The sequence below is a fragment of the Lichenostomus cassidix genome, chromosome 1Aa (genome assembly GCF_008360975.1).
Source record: "Lichenostomus cassidix isolate B80296 chromosome 1Aa, HeHo_3.0, whole genome shotgun sequence".
Taxonomy (NCBI): Eukaryota; Metazoa; Chordata; class Aves; order Passeriformes; family Meliphagidae; genus Lichenostomus; species Lichenostomus cassidix.
Genome location: NC_139480.1, coordinates 2,321,719 through 2,340,366, shown reverse-complemented (window position 1 = coordinate 2,340,366; position 18,648 = coordinate 2,321,719). Strand labels below are relative to the sequence as shown.

Below are 18,648 nucleotides of genomic sequence, written 5' to 3'. Positions count from 1 at the left end.
CTTCTGCTCTGAAGATGCTCAAGACCAGGCCTTGCAGGAAAGGATTTGCATGTCAGGGAAGGTTGGAGATAAGGCAGCCAGGAGGAAGAAGGACAGATCCATGTGGCAGTAAGGGAAATGAGGAGAATTTTTAATTCTCAAACTTGCTGGGCTCTGACTACTGAAATAATAATGTGTTTTCCCAACTCCAGGAGAATTTGTTCACCCTCAGCAGCTGTAACAGGGGAATATCCCTGGGCTCCAGCACAGCTAATTGTCCCCCAAAAACACAGGGAGCAGCATCCACTTCCAGTGTGACAAGCCAAGGATAAAACATGGAAAGCCAAGGGGAAGAAATCTTGTTCATCCTGAGCAGCATTTTTCAAAAAAATCACAGCAAAGGAGAAAATGAAGAAAATGTTATTTCCTTTGAAATGGAGTATTGCACTCTGTAACAGGAGGAGGGGGGAAAAAATCAAACCCAAAGCCAACCAGAGATTCAGTTCATAAACACAGGAGAAGGTCAGCTTCCTCCTCACCAATAACTTGGTCCCAGAGGAATCCAGCATGGCATTTGACAGAGGGCAGATATTTGATTCCTTCCTCTGCGTGGGGAGCCTGACACACTCATCCTCCATCCCCACCTCATCCCAGCACTGCCCCGGGCTGGGTTGGGTCTCTCCTGCAGCCTCCCTGCCTCAGCAGCAGCAGAATCCAGTCTGAAATCTGCTCCCTGAGCTGAGGAAGGGATTATTTCTTCCTGTGTTTGAGAGGAGGCAGTGGCTGTAAAAGCTTCTGCCTGAGCCCAGCAACAGCGAGACCTTGGGAGAGGCTAATTATGGGTGGTGAAATAAGTCACCCACTGGCAGAGAGGTGGAGGAGAGACAGGAGAGCACAAACCTGCACCTGGAAAGACCTTGCTTGTTATAAAATAAAGCTGATTCTGCTGCCCGTGTTCCCAGGGAAGGAGAGCAGGGCAGGAGGGAAGACAATGAGCAAATGAAACCAAGAGGCAAATCACAGAGTGAAAACACTTCAACCATCACACTGTAACTTTTCCATCTTGAGTCTTTCTCCAGGTATGGAAAAGACTCAAAATTATGCTCCCCACACACAGAAATACCCAGAAGGAGGGGAAGCAGAGCAGGGAAGCAGCCTGTGTGGCCAGCAAGGCTGTTAGTGGGGGAAATGTGGCTCAAAGCTCCCTGTGCATCAACCAGCAGGAGGCACAGACTGGATGGAGCTCCAATCTGCTTGGGATCTCCTCCAGCCTCGTGGCACCTTGTGCTGTCCCTCTCGAGTGCTCATGGCCAGGGACCAGCTGAGCCACTGGGAAGGATGAGGATTTTTGCACAATCCTTCCCCTCAGAGCCCCTTTGCCATCAGCACAGCCTGGAGCAGCACCTACTGAAAAGCATTAAAGCAGCCAAACTCGACTGGAGAAACATTCCCAGACACCAAGGTTTGTCCAAGTTTACTCTATTTATTCCCATTTCTGCGGTGGAGGAAAACCTCAAATACTTTTCTTTCTTCCATCTCCTCCTTACAAGCTGGAAAACATCCCTCTCCCACCAGCATCTGATCGAGGGATGCTGGAAGAAAAAAAGGAAAACTGGGTTTTGCCTAAATCCCTCCTAACTCCAGCTATTGCAGCAAGGCTGCTCTTCCTTCTCCAAAAATCTGGACCTGCAGAACCTTTCCTGAACTGTGAGGGGAAATTGGCAGTGATCTGTGGAAAGTGCAGGGTGAACAGATTGGCATTTCCGAAGCATGTGTAGTTTGCATTTGTGTGTAGCAATGTGCATATAAATGTGTATTTTTATGTATATGTATAAAACATACACACATATCTATATATATATGGATGCATGTAGCTGTATTTAGGGAAAAAGGGATCACAACTTCCACCACGAGATAATGAGAGAGCTGGGAACGTGCAGGCAGCACGATGCAACTCAAATATCTTCCTTACACTGCAGGACAATCAAGACTTCTTCTCTGAAATGAATGCAGAAAAGGGCCCAAACAGCTGGGGAGAAGGGTGATGCTTGTGAGAAATTGGCTTTTTTTGTGGCTCATGCATTGCAAAGTGTGTGTGTGTGATGAGTCAAAGTCTGAGGGCTGCCTTGTGTCAGCCATTGACTGTGCCAATGACAGCAGTTCCCGACAGCCTTTAATAACACCACTTACAGACTCTGGAGCAGGGGGAGGCAGGAAAGGGGGGAGGAGAGTGCTTCCCTCGCAGGCTGGTGCACAAAGCATCCCCAGGCTCGCCAAAATGTGTCACAAGAACCCGTTGATGGCTCCATAATTGCAGCCCACGCTGCAATGTGTTGTTCGGAGAGGCGAAGGAGAGCACAGCCAGGAGAGCAACTTTGGGTACACTGGGGTAAAACGTGGCCAGGAGGACATGGGGACATGCTGGGCTGGGGTAGGGGTGGACAAGGTGGTGGTTTAGGGGCTCTTCCAAATCACATTTCCCAGGTTTATACCGGGAAGCAGCCAGGAGACAAGAAATTGTCTCTACTTGCAGGCAGAATAGGTGAGACAGGGAGAAATATGTTCAGGAGACACCTGGAATATGCAAGTCCTGCTGCCCACCTGTGCCTCAGTTCTCCAGCATGAAGGGGGGAAAAAATCAATCCCTACCAGGTCTCATGGATGCTGGGAAGTTCTTGGAAGGGTTTGTGAAGATGCTAAAAATCCTCAGCTTAGTCCAGATTTGGAAAGCTTCGGGAAGAGCTTCGGGAGCGCGTCGTGTTCTGATTATTTACTTCTCCAAGCTAAGGAGAGACCTACTTCACACACCGCCTCCTGGAGAGGCGGAAAAATCAGGCATGTAAAATAAGAAGGAAATGGAAATCGACTTGATAGCTCCTTCCCCTTCCTAATGGGGAATACTTACCTAATTAGGCCCGCTTGCCGTTTCCTCTCCTCACTTTCTTTGAGACATTATGCAGAGAGAAATTTGTCCTAAAAGTTGTTGCTTTCATTCCGAGGCATCCCCTTGAGCTGTTTGCCTTGCTAAGGCAGGCAAGGGCAGCAGCTCCATCATAAAGGAGGGGAAAAAAATCCCTCCTGGATGGCTCTGAGGGGTGCTGGTTTAAGCATCCAACTCCTGCTGCACGTAGCTCAGCTGCCTCACCTTCCTTCTCCATCCCTCACCCAGGAGAGGTGCAGCTCCTGATCTCTGGGGGTGACCTGGGAGGCCAGGAAGCGCAAGGCAGAGGATGCAAAGGTGCTCTGAGTCCAGAGAATGGCTGAAATGACTCTGCCCTCAACAGGATTTTGGAGAGAAACCTGAGACTGGATGATCTCAGGGCTGGCGGGATCCATGGGGACCCTTAATCAGCCCCAAGTCCATGGCACCACTTGGATGATTTCCCTCCAAACCACATATCCAAGCAGCTGGTGCAGCTCAGAGTGGAGGAAAAGGGATGGCAGAGGCAAAACCCAAACCCTCCAGACCCACACAGACCCAAGCAGGACTCAGCAAATTCTCCTTTCCCACAGGCAGCTTTAGGAGAGGCCCCAGTCTGGTGGCTTCACCTCCCCAGAGAAGGGCGTGGCACATGCAGGAGGAGCAGGAGCATCTCCCACCCCACAGGATGCTCCCAACCATCAATGCAACAGGGACAGGCTGGGTGTGACCCTACACTGAGGGTTCTGGGGGTCTCTGGCACACTGAGGGCTCAGCATTCACCCCTAGAGCCCCACACTGGACCCCTTCATCCATCCCTCCATCTCCATCCTACACTTTCCAGGAAGGCTCCCCATCCCCCTCAGCCCTGCTCTTGCACCCCAGGAGTTTTTTCTGTTCCCTGCAGGGAGCAGAGCTTCCAAGAAGGAAAACGCAAAGCCTGGAGGGAATGACTTCAAGCAAGGAGACAGACTGTGCAAAGGAAGGTGTTTTATTCCTGCCCGAGGGGGTGCTTTAAAGAACCTCCTTTTGTTTCCTCAAAGGCTGCTGAAGGTGGAGACCTGGAGGAATTCAGGGAAGTTACTCTGCAAGCTGACAGCAGAGATTTCCCCACGCCCAGCTCTCTCCATACCCAGCATCCTGCACTGGTCCAGCCATTCCTGCATCCCTGCTCGCCCCAGGGCTGCAGGGAGAGAGCCCAGCGCTGCACCTGCAGCACCTGTGCAGGGTGTGGGAGGAGGGGCTGAGCCACCCCTGCAGCTGCTCCAACCAGCCCTGAAACTTCACCTCCCTCTTGTTAATTCTGCATCCAGAAAAGCTGTGATGTTTTCTTTTTTTTTTTTCTTTCATGGGTTGGTTTTTTTCCCCAACTAGGCAATTCCCAGGGAACGAGAAAGAACTGCTCAGCTAATCCCTGCTGCAAGCCAAGCCAAGCTCTCCCCTGCCCCAGTCAGAGAGGGAAAGCAGCCCCACTCATCCCAGTGCCCCTGTACATCTCTCCTTCCTCCTGTCCCCACCGAGCCACCTCTCTGTAGCCACTGCAGCATCCTCAGGGCTGTGGAGGACAGCAGGGAGGTTCCCTTGCAGAGCCACCCCTGCAGCACTGCCAGCTTCCAGGGGAAGCTGAGAACCCAAGTGGCTGCAGGCAGGAGACCTCTCTGCCTCCCACCTGCACCTCTTGAGCATTCCCAAACTGATGGATGTGCTGGATAAATGGACTACAGGCAGGAGACCTTTCTGCATCCCTCCTGAACTCCTGAGCATTCCCAAAACTGATGGATGTGTTGGATAAATGGACCACAGGCAGGAGACCCCTCTGCATCCCTCCTGCACCTCCTGAGCATTCCCAAAACCAATGGATGTGCTGGATAAATGAGGTCCAGGCAGGAAACCCCTCTGCATCTCTCCTGCACTTCCTGAGCATTCCCAAACTGATGGATGTGTTGGATAAATGGGGTCCAGGCAGGAGACCTTTCTGCATCCCTCCTGAACTCCTGAGCATTCCCAAAACTGATCGATGTGCTGGATAAATGAGGTCCAGGCAGGAAACCCCTCTGCATCCCTCCTGCTTCTCCTGAGCATTCCCAAAACTGATGGATGTGCTGGATATATGAGGTCCAGACAGGAGACCTTTCTGCATCCCTCCTGCACCTCCTGAGCATTCCCAAAACCAATGGATGTGCTGGATAAATGGGCTACAGGCAGAACCCCCTGCTGCAGCTCCCAGCCAGCGTCTTGTTCAGCACCACCTGCACCCATTCCTGAGAGCAAGACCCTCCACAGGAGGATTTATCCCACCCATGGCCACTGGAAAGGGATGGTGAGGACAGGCAGAGCAGCACCCTGAGCAGGGCTTGCTCTGCTGGGCCTCCTGCAGCCCCGGAGGGGTGCTCAGCTCCCGGGGGGCTCAGCAGAGCAGGACCCTGGGATGGAATCATCCGAGGAGCTTCCCTGCCTCCCAGCGCAGAGGGCTGGGCTTGCAGACAGGGAGGGACTTGAGCACACTACGAGGAGCAGCAGAGGCAGAGATAAGAGAAGGTATTTACCAGGCAATCCCTACAAGGTCCTGTGAATGCAGTATTTGTGCTGGATGAACAGACATATTATTGCAGAACTTAATGCCAGCCCCTCGCCCCAAATGGTGACACGCGATTACCAGTTTGGAAATAACTAAGCTCATTATCACGAAACGCTTCGCCCAAATCCCCCTCCAAAGGAGGGATGTGACGAGGGAAGGGACCTGTGACAGGAGCATACTGGGGGGATTTGTTTAACCACATCACACCGGGCCAGCACAGCACGGCTCTCTGCCTCCAGCATGGCTAAAGCCTGGATTCCCGAGAAGCTTCATCCCCATCCCACACGGACAGGGATCCCACAGTGTCCCACACCTGCCACGGGGGTCTTCTGGGCACTACCCTGCTTTTAAGGGATGGAAAGAAGCACCTTTCAGTAATAAATAATAATGCTATGTGTTTCTATAGCAACTCATCACCATAGCAGCTCAGCGCGGGAGGAAAACTCAGAGCTCATCCCGCCGTCTTCAGGGTGAGGAGGCAACTGCCCTCCCAGAGGTGGCTGCAGCTGTGGCAGAGATGGGACTTCAAGCAAAAAGTCACCCTCCAGGTTGTCCCTGAGTGCTGCCCTCCCTGGGGAAGCTGTCTGGATGACCTGGAGATGTGTAATGAGGGTATGAAGCCTCAAAAACACCAGGTACTGAGATCATTCCAAATCCCAAATCACTCCTGTGGTCCCAGGAGGGATGGGGATATGAAGCCTCAAAAGCACCAGGTACTGAGGTCATTGCAAACCCCAAATCAGTGCTGGGATCCAGGATGATTGGAAGGAAAGGAGACTGTGACAGGGGACAGCCCCACTGTCCAGCCAGGAGGACAACATGAAGGGGAGAGTGACAAGGTGAGGCACAATCAAAGAGAGGAAATGCCCAAAATTATCCACGCAGATACCAACCCCCCAACACTTACACAGCTCAGGATAACAGCTTACAAAAGTCCATGTGTGGCTCTGCTTTGAGCAAGACCCAGAAATTTGCACCAAAACCCTGATGAATAAACAGAGTTTCCCAAAACAGACCAAAAACTCACTTTTTCCAAGGCACACATGCCCACACTAATTTGGGTGGAGTTTGGGTGGAGTTTTTTTCCCCTAGATTATCCATTAAAGAAAAATCGAAGCCTTTGATTAGCTCCACACCTGGTGTGGTCATATTCCCATCTCACCTCCTCTCCCTGGCAGGGCTGCGGTGACAGAGCCTTGTCCTCAGCACCTCAGAAAGTCCCTTCCCAGCCAGCAGAAGAAGGTGGCACTGCCCAGGGGTGGGACAGTGGCCATTAGTGACTTTTATCCATGCTATTCCTCAGGCTGCTGAATGAGCTCCCAACCAGGGCCCCCCTAGTTTTATCATCTCGCTTACAAAAACTGAATTATTTTTAAAAGCTATCAGAGCAAAACAACAATTAGGTGATGGCTGAGGAAACAGTCACTGCTAGGAGACCACCCCCATTTGATAGATGGGGAAACAAGAAGCCAAGGAACCCCCTGAGGGCCGTGGGACAGCTCTCCATCAAATCCAAGCCTCCCTTTGGCAGCCCAGGATAAGTTTCCCTAAAGTAAAATGAAGCTGTGTAGCACACCAAGCACTCGCTATTCCATCAATAGGCAATTGTAACAGGATACACCTCCTTAGTCTCTAAATGAGTTTTCTTTCCAGCACTACATTATAGACAAATCCCCTGTCACAAAAAACAAATAAATCCCTTTTCACAATCAAATATGCTCTAACCAAGTCAAACAGGGCCACACGCACGTGCAGCGAATCCGCAAAGCTTCTCCCAACTTCCCAGCCTGACCATCCTCCCTTCAGGTGGGGGAAGAGGCGAAAAGGAAAGGAAAGAAAGAACATTTAACAGCAGAGATGAAGTGGTGATTTCCCAGTTCAGCTGGGAATCAACACGTGGGGTCCTCGTGGTTTTTGTCTCCCAGGGGCTGAGCTCTCGCTGCTGGGTCCTGGTTGAACCCAGCCCAGCACAACGTTTGACTTACAACTGCTCCATGCCGGCAAGAGATTTTTAATTTGAACCTTGTCACAGTTGAGGACGAAGCCATCCAGGCTGTGATTTACTGCTAATTCCTCCCGCTGATCCCTATAACTCTAAACTCGAGTCACCAAGCAGTGGAACGCCCAGACGCTCCGCAGTGAGGCTCTGCATGAATGAGCGTCAGGGGGCTGCTGGCGTCAAGGCAAGCTCCTCATTCAGAAAAAAAACAACAAGTAAATAAATATTAACCCTCTCCACGTGGTCACCAGCCCAGCATCACCTCACTGTTTCCCAGGAAAGCATTAGTGGGAATTAAACACCTCCACCAGCTTCACCTTGCCTCCCTCGTGGAGTGTTTTAAGCTCCAGGAGAAATAACACCGAGGTCGTGGAGCCTCATTTCACAAACATTTACGTGCATTTGGCTGTAAAAGGTTCACCCAGGATCAAGATTGATCCCTCTGGCCCTTGCAGGAGAGCAGAGGAGGGGGAAATGTGTGGGTATAGATCATGCAAATGCCTGTAATGGAAAACTAGCCCATATTATCTGCATTAAAGTCACACATTTGTCCTGTCAAAAGGACACCAAAAATTCAAGTGCCAGTCAAATCCCATAAATTTATTGTCAGTGGCTGGGTGGGAAACCCCAGCAGATCAGTGTATGGGTAATTTAGCTGGAAGGAAGCTCAGAGATCAGGCATGAGTCTCCCTTTCAGGTCACAAGTGCAAATCCAGGCACACTTAGTGGGACTTTCTATTTATCCCTATGAAAAAGAAGCCTGGGAATCTCAGCCACTCAGCTTTTGGGTCTGGATTTCTGTTTTCACACTTTTTAGGGGGGAAAACCCTCTTGGCAGCAAAGCCTGGAGTAAAAGCAAGTCACAGAGCCTGCAAATGACCTCTCTCTGGTGATCCCTCTCCAGGTGAGGTCAAAGCCACCTGCTGAATGGCAGCATAGTGGGACAGAGATTCTACCTGGTCACTGCTCTACCTCAGGTCTTCAGGCTCTGAGAAATTGGTGTTTTCTCCAAACATTAGTATTTGAGGTAGGGACATCTGGGAATATCATATTTCAGCAAGTTTGGCTTCCTCCATGGCTCCAGGAATCACCTTGGAAGGGCACCTGACCCCATCAAGGTTCACATCAGCTGGAGCTGAAGGGCTACAGGTGGCTAAAATGAAGTGGCCATTGGGTTTTCAAAGCACAGGTTGTCTGTTCAAAGCCTTCAGAGCTTCTCTAAGGGCTCACAGAGGAGGTTTTACCAAGAAAAGGGTGCAGGGCAGATGCCACACCACACTGGGTCCTGTGGCAGGGGACAGATTTGGCACCTCTTACCTGGATGGCTGCTCAGCCCCTGACAAGGTGCAACAACCTGTGCACCAACAAAGAGCAAGAAATCCCAGACAGTTCCTTGGGATGAGTCAAAAAAACCCTAAGGAAGAGTGCCAGTTCCAGAAAATCACCACACAGGCTGCAGGGATCTCAACACGTCATTTTTGCAATGATCTCTCCATTCCCAGAGGTGATTAAAAGCATTTTGCAGCAATTTTTAAAGGCACTGAGACTGAGGTCTGTGAGAGCACAGCTGCCCCCAGGCCAATGCACAAACCCAAAATGTTTGGTTGTCCCTGCCCATGGCAAGGGGTTGGAACTGGATGATTTTTGAGGTCACTTCCTACCCAAACTGTTCTGTAATTCCATGATTCTATGATATTTTCTCATTTCAAAGCACCCATTTACCATTTTAACTGGAAAAAAATCAGTCCTGAAAGTGTCCTGTTCTGTCCAAGGGCTGTTGAAGACTGGAGGGAAGGGGAGAACTCACTTCTCTCATCACCAAATCCCTCTTGGGGCTCAGTTTGCATTTCATTCTACTGAGGGACAACTCTCATCAGAATAAACGTGGACTGAGTTTTTTGCCTCTCCATGCCTCAGTTTCCCACTCTACACCACGAGAACAGAGTAGATGACTATGTTTTAAAACCCTTCAGAGTCTGAGTGAAAACCGTGTGGGCAGCACTACGTAATTTTTTTTCTCTTTTTCTTTCTCTCTTTTTTTTTTTTTCTCCTTTTTGTCACAGGCTCCTTGAGAGCTCAAAGCTGAGGGATATAAAGCACTTTTCAGAGGAAGACAGTCACGCAGGGAAGCACGCTCATCACTGATGCCCTGCAGAAAGGCAGTGGGTTGCCCAGACTCTCTGCACAGACGGGAAGTCTCGTTGCCTTGGGCGCCTGGAGCGCTGCTGTCCCTTCGCTGAGTCTTGCAAGCCAGAAGGGAGGAGTAAGAAAGAGCCCTCTGAAGCCTTTCAGAGAACCAGGAAGGTTCCCCTGATGGTTTTTTTTGTTAGAGCATCAAGCAGTTTGAGGGCTTTGCTGGGGGGAACAGTCACAACCCAAAACTGGGATTGATGGGCAGGGCATGGGACTTTGGAGTCTCAGCTATGTGGGTTTGGAGTCTCACTTTAAAAGGGTTTTGTGAATAACGAATCCAGAGGAGGCAAGTGATTCCCAGGACACCGTGGCATCCTGCTCCAAAACACGAGTAGGCAGTGCCAAGCCCCAAACTCTGGCACTGCTAACTCCAAAACTCAGCAGCCCTACCTCTACCACCCTCCCCAGGTCAGATCCCAACGTGGAACACGAACCTACGGTGCCAGCAACCTTCTCAGCTTTGCAGGGAGCTTCTCAGAGTCCCTTTCCAAACGAGAAATCAATTCCCACACGGTGTTAACCCTCAGCACACCCCGAGTATCGTAAGCCCTTGCCAGGCTCGTCACACGAATCCAAGCCCTGCGCTGCGAGAGGGAGGTTGGTTTTACTGCAACCGCCCAGCACCGAGGACATCGGGAGGCAGAGACAAAGCGATTCGGTAAAAGGAGTAGGATGCAACACAAAAGGGGCGCCGGCGGCCCTCTTCCCCCTCCTCAGCCTGCAAAAGTAGAGGAATCGACATGAAATCGGCTCCCGCAAGCCGGTGCCCCCCGGGATGGGGCTGGCAGAGACGGCTCCTGCCTTCCCGGCAGCGCAGCTCAGCCCCTTGCTCCGCCACATCCCCAGGCTGCCGAGCTCGCTGCGCTGCAGGGAGAGATGCTGGCAGGTGAATCCGTGAGCGAAGGCTCAGATATTCCCTCTCCCTGCGGAGAAGTTGAGCATCTCCCTTTGGGTTTGCAGCATCTCTCCCCAGCCGGGTTGAAGGCTGAGCGTACCGAACGCCAGCCCGCAGTGCCTGCTAGGCAGCTCCGATCATCGAGCCGATGCTTCCCTACAGCACCGTGATTGATCATCAGCCTGGATCCTAAAACCCCCGTCTTGGACATAAACAACACTTAGATCATGCGGCTGTCATTTATTTGGCGTGGCATCGATAGCGCCGAGCGCCACACATTTAAGATGGGACAGAGAGAAAAAAGGCTCGGGCTGGTGCTGTCGGGAAGGAGACACCCCCGCGGAGGGTGGGTCTGGGCAGAGGAGGGGAGAAAATCCCAGGTTTTCGTGCCGGGGCTGGGGCTGCGTGTTTAAACCTGGCTGCACACGCGAAGCGAACACACATCTGTTGCACCGCTTGAAGCTCGGCTCTAGCGAAGGATCCCACACACCCACCAACAAACAAACAAACAGACGCGCGCTTCCCCCGGCAAATAAACCACCGACAAAACGCTGCTCGCATCCCCTGGACCTCCAGCCCGTGGCTTAGGCAGGGGGAGGAAGCATCTAATCCCACACTGCGAGGCACACGGAGTAATTAAAATCGCAGAGCCGGCAAAGCCGGTGCCCCCCGTGCCCCGCCGGTCCTGCCCGCTCACGGGTTTCACAAACAAGACCCGGGTGAAACAGAGGGCAGATAAAGAAAATAAGTTAGCACGCTTTCCGCCTTCCAAAATATTTGTGCAGGAGTGGCGCACGCTCGGCATAAGTCCCTAGAAGGCTGCGAGCAGTTGCAACGGCTGTAAAAATCCCCTGGCAGCATCATTGTTCCCGCGGAATGACAGCATCCCCCGGCAGTTTCGGGGTCCCGCTCCGAACCTCCCCTCTGCACCACTCACCCCCACGACCTGGGAAGCGTCAGACCCCCGTCGCTTTTCCCAAAACCTCTCATCCCAGGCATCGCGTCCCGGTAGCGGAGGGAAGCCGCGGACAATCAGGTGCGTTCCCAGCGAGCTCTCCGGCGCGGCTGCCCGGCGGCAGGGCTGGGAAGCAGCGCGGGGTGTGGAAGTTTTGCGGGAGAGGAGCAGAGCCACACGCCTTCCACCTGGTCCTTCCCACCAAGGCGAGCCCTGCGGGTCCTAACCCCGCATCCAGCACCGCAAATACCGCATCCCTTCCCGGCACGGGGAGCAGATGGAGCCCCGGGAGGAGGATTTCCTCCGGGCTGGGGATGGAGCAGCCACACGCAGCCTCTACCAACCCAAACAGCACTCAGCCCTGCTGGGGCTGAGCAAGTGGGTTTGTTTATCTGCGAGGAACTCATCTGCTGCCGGAGTATTAGATTTCCAGCGAAACAATGTGCGGCTCGGTGTTTAGATCACTTCTCCCCGTCTACATAATTTAAGGGCATATGTCTGATAAACGCAGAGCACCAACACGCAGGTTTCGGTTGCAGCACACACATGCACCGAGGGAGAGGAGGGAGGTTTAGCAGCGCTGACTCCGCAGCCGGGATTTGGGCAGGAAAACTCTCCGGCACCTTGCAGGAAGGGAAGCGAAGGGGGTCTGCCCTTCTTAGGCGCTCACCACCGGCGGTGGCCCCTGTCCCCATCCATCGGTCACCCGGGAGGTGTTATCCTCCCCGGGAACAGGGCTCTGCCTCCAGCCCCTTCCAGCTGCAACCTCACCGGGAGCAGGAAAAGTTTGCAAATGCCTCCAGCCCCTCGCCCGAGAAAAGCTCTGGAGCATCGAAGGGGGGAAGTACCCGCCGAGGGGAGGAAAATCCGCAGCCGGGGGATGCCGGGGGTGACGAGGGACGGGCTGCGCCGCTGGAGCAGCTACCTCCGGGGAGAAAAGTTGAGCCTTGTGCATGGGGAAAAGCCATCGGGGAGCCGGGAAAGGGGGACAGCGGGCACCGCGTCCCCTCGGCGCTGCCGATGTGCAGAAGGGGGGCTCCCCGCCGCGCCCCCCCGCCCAGCATCCTCCCCAAGCGGGCCGGGAGGGGAGGAGTGGCCGTGCCCGAAGCCCCCGGCTCAGCCCGCTGTCCTCGGAGGTCTCTGCCCTCCATCCCCGACCCCCTTCCCAGCACCCGGGGGTGGCGAGCAGCGGCGGGGACACCTCCCAGAGCCCCCCCTCCACTGCCGCCAGGTGTGCAGGGCAGGTACCGCTGCAGCCCCGCCGGCCCTCCCGGGGCATCCTCCGGGGCATCCTCCCGCAGCCCCCGCTGCCCGGGCGGGGCGGGGGGCTCCTTACCTGGGAATGCTCCTCGCTTGCTTTGGGTGGCTTTTGGTGTATATATATATATATATATATTTATATATATATTATTTTTCTCTCCTCTCCTTTCCCCCCACTTCAGTCTTCAGAGAAGGCGCCGCATTGACACTGCAGATGGTCTCTGTGCGTGTGTGTGTGTGCGCGTGTGTGTGTGTGTGTGTCTCTCCAATCCCAAATACTCCACGGAGGCGGAACACCGAGCCCCTCTCTCTGCACTGGGCAAACCGTGTCTGGCTCGCCCAGAGCCGGGGGGGGACTGGGGGGGGGGAAACGCAGCTCCAGTTTTCACTCCCCCCCTCCAAATCACCCCTTCCCTCCCTCCCCTCCCTCCCTTCCCCAGCCCTTCCCCCCCCCGCGCTTCTAGATCAGCCAGGAGTGGGGGGAGCCGGGCAGCGGAGCAGGCAGGGGATGCAGGCAGGGGATGCAGGCAGGGGATGCGCTACGGGGCCATGCCCGGCTCCGCGCCCGGCTCCGCGGCCTCCCGCCCGCCGCGGAGGGCTCGCACTGCGGCTGTCTCGCCAGCCAGCCCTTCCTCCCCAGCCCTGCTCGCCAATGGTGGCTGCGGAGCCGGCTTGGACACCCAGGCTCTTTTGCAAACACAGGCACACGCGCAGGCACACACCCCTTTCCCCCACCAAAAAAAAAAAAAAAAAAATTTGAAAAAAAAAATAGCCGGAGAGGTGTGGAAGTGCGGTGGCAACGGCAGCCCAATGCAGCGGGGAGGAATAATTTAAAAAAAATTATTAAAAAATTAAAGCCATAATAAAAATTCCTTTCTATCCTTTTTTTTTCCCTCTTTCTTTCCCCCCCTTTTTTTTTTTTTTTATCTTTGCAGAGAGAGTGGCCGGTTGCTCCTCCTTTTCTCCAGCCCACCCACCTCTGGGAGAGGGGAGAAGGCGGAGGAGCGCAGGTTGTCTCTGGAGGGGCTCCCCCAAGGCGCTTTTCGTCGTCCTAAAGTTTGCAGGGGCTGGGGAAAGGGATGGGCACGGGGAGGGGAGCGGGGCAGCCTCCCGGGGCTGCCAGCGCCGCCGCCGCCGCTCTCCCACGGCTGGAACTCCGGCTGCCTGGATTCCTCCTCCTCCGGTGCCTTCCCTCGCTCCTACTCACTACTGACACCTAGGATCTCCAGCCTGATTGGGCTAATTGGGAAACGTCTCTGCCCAAAAAAAAAAAAAAAAAAAAAGGAATAAAAACCAAAACCCACTCGCGGAACCAACCGCATCTCTCTGCCTCCCCCCATCTGCTCCTCAGAAAAGCCCTTCCCGGCTTTGGCTGACATCTCCTTTCCCTTTTTCCTGCTTTCCTTTCCCTCTCCGGGCTGTGCTGGACCCAGCGAGGAGGGGAGCGGATCAGAGGGGCGTGGGGAGGCTCAGGGCAAGATCAATCTCTCAGCTCGGCTGAGCAGTAATCCTGGAGAGCGGCTGCAAGCTGCTCCCCTCGCCGGGGCTCCCTTTAATTCCCGGCAGCCGCAGGAATCGGAGTGCTTTTTAAAAGCTTCTTGGTGCTTCCTGCCTGAGTTTGGTGTCCCCCGGGCTGCCCCAGGGAGCAGATCCCGCTCCACGAGTTCATTCCCTCGTGCAGAAATCAGCTCTCCTCCCTGCAGGTGATGCCAGAGCCACCAGCAGGGCAGGCAGCAGACGGTGGGAAGGGAAGGGATGCTCTCGGGGCGTTGATAGCAACAGGGCTGCTCCCAGGGAGCCCCAGTTCCCTGAGGATTGGGACCTCGTAAAGGTCTGGAGAAGAGGAGAAGCAGCTGAGGGAGACCTCCTCTGCTTCTGGGGTGTTGGCTGTGCTCACATCAGGGACAAAACTCTGCAAGTGACCCTGCAGCTTCCCTTCCCCAGCAGGAGGCAAAGGCATCCAGCAGGGGCGGCTGGGAAAGGGGGTCCCAGCGCCCACGGCAATCGATATCTGAGATCAGAGGCAGGAATTGCCTCTCCAGGGGTTGTGCAGCACCAAACACAGCGGGTCTCCCCCTCCTCCCCACAGCCTCCACCACTGACAGAAAATCAGGCTTAATCCAAGCTTTGTATTTTTAATTATCTCAAATTTATGCCACCAAGCACGGGGGCCGGGGGCTGTCTATTTGCATCCTCCGAGATATTTATTTGGAAACAATATCATGTTTTCCTTAAAACAAGTTTTATCTCCCCGGCGCGTGCCTGTGTGAGCGCCTGTGTGTTTTGCCTGAGCTCTGGTTTACATTTCCTGATGGATGGATGGGGATTCAGAGCCCTTTTCTTTTTTTTAAGGTGGTGCATAAAATGTATTTATTATTCTTTATCTCCTACCTCTCGCAAGGAGTCATTTGTTTTCATTCAGAGAAATGAATACGATGTGAAGCCTGAAGAGTAATAACACAGCGAAATGACAACGGAGCAGCGAGACGGGAATCTGAGAGATACAATGGCAGGTTAGTAACCTCTAAAGATCACTGCTGCTCTGAGTGGTACAGTATTATTTAGTGTCCAGTCTGCCTCGCAGCTCCATTTAATAAAAACATATGAAAATCTCGAGGAAATTCAGTCTGGCATTTAAAACCGGGCTGTTCCGCTAAACACGGATAATCTGGATATGCACAGATTACTTCCCGCTATCTGGTGGGGAGGAAGAAATTAATACCAGTTCTTTCAGCTTCTTAAGACAATGGCACGAGTCAATATATGCCTGTGCTGTTTGGGTTCTTGAAGGAGTGAGTGACAAATGAGACTTTATTTATAGGCCTTTTCATGAACCGGGCAGAGGGGGTGGGAAAGGGTTAGGGCTGCAAAACCCAAATGACCTCCCCTGACCTGTGAATTGCTGCACTAAAAGGGCCCAAGGACAAGGAGGGTTCAGGCTCACCCTGCTGTCATCGAGGGGATATTTTTCCCCCCAGGTCACAGCGACAGCAGAGCTGGTGGGAAGCTGAAAACCCCTGAAAAGCCACCAAAAAGCACCCAAGCTGCCTCAGTGTCATCTGGGTTGAGACCAAATCATGTTGTCTCCATCCAAACCACCTCACACGCCTCATTTCCCTGCTGCTGCCCCAAAAGATCCCCCATTGCCCCTGAAGTCCTGGGTGCCAACAGCATCCCTGAATCCCTCGGTGGTCCCTCTGTAATAAATGCAGATGTGATTCCTTCCCTCACTGATGCATCCTTTCATTTCTTGCTTTGCTCCCCGAGCCACGCACAGGAATCAATTCCATCAACGCCCCAAGAACAGAAAACACGAGCAGAAAACCTATTTTTCCGAGGACATCCACCTGTACGCTTCCAGACTCCAACAACAAAGAGGAGGAGCCAATTTAAAGGAAGAAGAAAACAACAAACAAAAAGAGAGAGAGAGAGAGGAGGAAAATCTAAGTTCTATTATTCGGGGGTTTTCCTCTCGTTCTTTTCCCCCGCCATTTTACAAGTTAGTTAAAGCAGCGCGGTGTTTAAGTTGCTCAAAGCCGGAGCTGTCACAGCTCGGGGCTCTGGCGAGAGCAGGCAGAGCTCAAACCCAACATCGCAGCGCCACCTGCAGCGACCGCGCTTGGTGGCAGCTGCGAAATGCCTCGAACTGGGCGAATCTTCCAAAAAAAAAACCAGCCCGGGGAGAGGGCTGCTAACTTAAAATCTTGTTCTTCAGGTCTCTTTTTCAGCCCCTTCTGCCCTCCCGTCTTTCAGGTCCTTCCAGCTCGCCCCTCTCTGCTGAGACAGGAAAGAAAATTGGCCTCTCCTGGGTTGCTGTCACCATCCCTGCTGCTGACAAAGGATGTCTTTATCGGGCTTGTGGAGGGTGGAAAATTCATTGCAGGCTGGTTTAAAGCTGGGCCAGGACCCTGTGTTGTCGCTGTGACACCCCGGGAGGGACAGGGTGAGCTCTGTCCCTAAGGGCAGCTCTCGGTGTGACTTCAGGGGTGTCACACTGTCAGATTTTGGCAGTGCTGGCAGCTTCAGGAAGGGTTGTGATGATAGAAAATGAGATGAAAGTGCTTCCCAAAAAACTGTCAGAGAAGAAGTTTGAAGGGAAGAGCAAGATTGTGTCACTTGGTCACTTGGCCACTGCCTTCCCCTTCTCCTGCAGCATCTTTGCAACAAATTTCTAATGATGGGAGGAGAAAAAGCCCTTGAGAGGCTCCATCTCAGCCATCCTGTTGGAGCTTTGTCCAGCATTTCCTTGGAGTCTTGGGGGTTGCCCACTGGATTCTCTGAGAAGCCCAGGGTGTCCTGGCATGGAGCAGAGAGGTGCCATGTGCTGTTTCTCCTCTGTCACTGATTTGCTGAACAGCCTTCATTCCCTGCTAGTCCTTGTAGGGGTATTTTTCTGGCAATTTTTTTAGTAGGACGTGTATTAAATAACTTTTTTTCCAGTTATCAAGCATCTCCTCCTTCCCACCCAATCTAGTGTTAAACAGAGGTGAGGTTTGCCTTAATTTTTTTTTTTTACCATTTGTTTTTTGAGGGAAGGAAAATCTCCTTTCACCTTGTCCCAGGGTCAAATCCAACAACTCTCAGGAGCCACAGACCTGCAGGGTCTGTCTGTCCCCTCCCTCCCTCGAGCTCCTTCCCATCACTTTGTGCTCCAATTCATGTTATCATCCGGATTCAGACACCAGCTCAAGCCACAGGAAGATTTCCAGAAGTTTCCAGCCCAAATTTCCCATTTTTGCTGTAATTTCATTCCCCTTTCCTCCCTTCCCATTCCCTCTCAAACCCATTCCAACTCAAATCTCCCCAGCCAAGTGCCACTTCCACATAGAATCTGCCCTTCCAAGCAGACCCAGGGAGGAGAGAGATGCTCCTTCCTCATCCCCACCCACCCGGAGGGGATTTATGATCAACTCAGGCCGACAGCATCATCTGCACATCTCCCCACCCCATCCCTCCCCCTGCAAACTCCCCCAGGGACCATTTTTTTTCTCCTTCCCCCTTCAAATATTTGCCCACCATTTATCGCCTCTGGTCACACCCGGGCTGTCGTTTGTCCAAACAAAAAGCAGCAGGAGGATGGACAGGGGAGAGGGGCAGATGGACCGAGGCGGGGTGAGATGGGAGCCAGGGGAGCAGTCAAGCCACGATGATAAGGGGAGGATAAAACCCGGGCTGGGGATGTCCGATTAAATCAGGGGACGCCTGGGAGGAGCCACTTTAACCCGCAGGAGACGAGAGAAAGGGAATAATGTGGGGAGCAGGCAGGTGGAGTGATAAGATACAACCAGAGAAAGTCAGACAAATCCATTGGTTTTGGTTTGGTTTGTTTTTTAATTTTTCAATTTTGGAGGACAACACCTGGAGGAAGAGGGTTGGAGAGCACTGGGGGATGATCAGGAGTGGGGATGGAGGGATGAGATGGAGAAATGGGTAGAGTCAGAGGAAAACTGTCCAGGGACATGCAGGAGGAGCTGGAGACTGTCTGGAAGGAGAGGAAAGGCTGGATGATGCCCCTGGGGCTGCTGGATTCATCTGAGGAGCAGCAGCCCTTAAATCAGAAGAAATCCAAAGGGAAATAGGATATCCTAAAGAGGGCAAGGGCCTAATCCAGAGATTAGGGTTTTATTTGGGATCTCAGCCCCTGGGTCAGACTTGCTGCTGTGATGCAGCTCCAGGGTGATGCTCCAGTGGGGACCAGGAGGGAGATGAGGAGCCAGAAGTTGCAGGGGTTTTCCCAGGAAAACACAGAATTCCCCAGCCCTTGCAGTTGGTAGCACTCTGGAAAAGTCTTTTGGGAAGTTCACCTCCCTCAGATAGTGGGGAAAGGATACATAAAATACTCTTTACAGCCTACCAAATCTGGCAGCTA

At 53.1% G+C, this 18,648-nt stretch overlaps 1 protein-coding gene across 2 annotated transcripts in view; it reads right to left on the bottom strand.

Moving 5' to 3' along the window:
* The window catches only part of PLXNA4 (plexin A4), a 415,027-nt gene extending 402,026 nt beyond the window's left edge, over window positions 1–13,001 (bottom strand). The window contains exon 1 of one of the 2 annotated variants that reach the window (XM_085082004.1): window positions 12,856–13,001. The gene's annotated coding sequence lies outside the window, so the exon portion shown is untranslated. Of the gene's footprint in view, window positions 1–11,501; window positions 11,637–12,855 lie in introns of those variants that run through there. The other variant, XM_085082012.1, reaches the window with a different exon arrangement.
* Window positions 13,002–18,648: the final 5,647 nt, after the last annotated feature.